We start from the raw sequence: 2717 nt of genomic DNA on the forward strand, positions 1-2717 counted from the left end.
ACTAGCTACTTGTGTGCCCCCAGATGTATAGAATTATGCTACTAGGGATGGGGATGCAACAGAAGCTGGATAAGTGTGATTATAGGGGTTTTGTGTGGTTATACAAGTGTGGAATAGCTAAGGTTAGATTGGCCAGTTTAAGAAAACTGAAGAGCAAGATGGCTTTAGAAAGTAGTGTAGAGGAATAGAATCAGAAACTATTATTGTAGTTCCCAATAGGCGTTAAGTAGGAGAATTCTAACTTTTAAACTCTAGCGATGGCTGTAGGTCATGTGTACAAGGTTCTTGGAACTAAAAGGGAACGGGGTGGGTATAGAATGAGCCTTATCCCTAACCAGAACACTCATTTATCACTGACCATCTAAGAGTTTTGTAACAGAGTGAAGCAATCTTTAATGCAGTTTGATATTCTTTCCATCTACTCCGTTTTGCTCTTTGAGGTGTGTGGGGAGAGTATATCTGTCCCTTCCTTAATGTATAGTGCCTTGAATGGTGGAGGGTGTGGAACTTGAAAGATCTTTGTGTAAATTTATCTTCCGATTTCTTTTACCCCCTGTTCCTCAGTCTACATGGAGAACTTTCTTTGTAATTGGAGGGTGAGAATAGAGTTAACTGTCTATAAAAATGAGACCCAATTCTTAATTTTCCATTGGGCTGTAGGAAATTTTATTTTATTTTGAGACAGAGCCTTGCCCTGTTGCCCAGGCTGGAGTCCAGTGGAACAATCATGGCTCACTGCAGCCTCCGCCTCCAGTTTCAAGCAATTCTGCCTCAACTTCCTGAGTAGCTGGAATTACAGGCACGTGCCACCGTGCCAGGCTAGTATTTTGTATTTTTAGTAGACAGGGTTTCACCATGTTGGCCAGGCTGGTCTCAAACTCCTGACCTCAAGTGATCCACCCGCCTTGGCCTTGCAAAGTGCTAGGATTACAGGTGTGAGCTACCATACCCGGCCAGAAATTTTAAATTTTGAAATTGTGTACCCCTTTCTGTTGATCCTCCTCATAAAATTCTTCCACCTTCAAAAGGGATGGAAATAATTAATGGAAGAAAATAAGACATTGATTAAAATGGATATTTATTTTTAGTAATGTTTCTCTCGGATTACTTCCTTGCCTCATTTTAAGATTGTAATATCTTATCTCAGGATTTGAACTGTTCCATCTGCTTTCCTTCATTACACTGGTCTCCTGCTTTTTCATATTTGGCTTAACTCTGAGAATTTTGATTCTTTCATTTCTTAAACTCTATAGTCCAGTAAAGCTATACTAATTTGGAGTATCTGAAGGAGTAGAGGGAAGGCCACATAGAACTAGCATAAGATCTTAAATACAGAGCATTTTTCAAGGAATGTTGTATTACCATTTGTACTTACACATTAAAGACTGGAACCACAATATATTACCTAGTATTGGTCCTTAAGGAATTTGCAATTGCCTGAGTCTTGGTTTTGCATGTACATAGATGCTTCTAAGTGTTTGAGGCTTCTCTGAAAGAGTTCTTAATAGTTTAACCAGTAACACTTAAGGTCTTGGTTATACTCTTATTTAGTAAACATTTTATTTTTTTCCTCCATAGATAGGGTAAAGGAAATTTAGGACAGCTGTATGAACTATTATGTTAATTTTTAAGAGCAAATATAGCTTTTCTCTCTATAAACATATTTACATGACTTGTGGCCACTATACATACAAATTGATATGTTCATGCTGATGTATTACAATCCCTGAGCAAGCTACATATTTGTGGACAATTTGAGCAAGTAATATTTTGAGTATAAACTTAAACTAAGCTTTCTGAGTGTAGGAATCACATACTTTCACATTCTACTTGATTCCAAAGTAAACATATTTGCCAGAGACTTTGCCCAGGTACACATGTTAGTGGGAGCAGCCTTTTACTGGGAGCAAGCTCCAGTTCCTTTCTTCTCTTTCCTTTGCCTTTTCTTGACACAGTCTTGCTCTGTTGCCCAGGCTGGAGTGCAGTGCCATCTTGGCTCACGGCAACCTCTGCCTCTTGGGTTCATTAGGTTCTCCTGCCTCAGCCTTCCAAATAGCTGGGACAACAGGCACCCACCCCCACGCCTGGCTTATTTTTGTATTTTTAGTAGAGATGGGGTTTCACCATGTTGGCCAGGCTGGTCTCGAACTCCTGACCTCAAAGTGATCTGCCTACCTTGGCCTCCCAAAGTGCTGGGATTACAGATGTGAGCCACCATGCCTGGCCTCTAGTTCCTTTCTATTTGGTTTGCAAATGAGTAAGAAAGGAGTGTGTGATAAAGGGGACTGGGTGACAGGGAGGTTGATCTTTGTGCAGTCTACCTACTTGTGAATGGGAATGTGATTCCATGCCTGCCTCGGTACCACGGTAGTTCACAGCAGGGGCTTTGGAGTCAGCCCTGGATTTGAACCTCAGCCCTGATTTTCCAGCTGTGCGATCTATCTTGGGCAAATCAAGTTAATCTCTTCAAACTTTAATTTCCTCATCTAGAAAATGAAGGTCATAATTGCAGCTTCACTGGGATGTCTGTGATCCAGGAGGGATTTTTGATAGTGGTTAACAGGAGATTCCTGGCCTACTAATGTGTAGGTCAGTTTATCATCTACCTAACACAGTCAGTTTTTTCAAAAGTCTTTTCGATCAAGAGTTATATATATAATATATATATATATATATATATATATATATATATATAATATATATAACTGTATTTTCTC

The 2717-nt window shown here is 39.7% G+C and overlaps 1 protein-coding gene across 2 annotated transcripts in view; it reads left to right on the forward strand.

Annotated features, from left to right (window-relative positions):
- CNNM2 (cyclin and CBS domain divalent metal cation transport mediator 2) overlaps positions 1 to 2717 on the forward strand; it is a 173726-nt gene that overhangs the window by 69986 nt on the left and 101023 nt on the right. The window lies entirely within an intron of this gene.

Source organism: Saimiri boliviensis, chromosome 12 (genome assembly GCF_048565385.1).
Source record: "Saimiri boliviensis isolate mSaiBol1 chromosome 12, mSaiBol1.pri, whole genome shotgun sequence".
NCBI classification, from domain to species: domain Eukaryota; kingdom Metazoa; phylum Chordata; class Mammalia; order Primates; family Cebidae; genus Saimiri; species Saimiri boliviensis.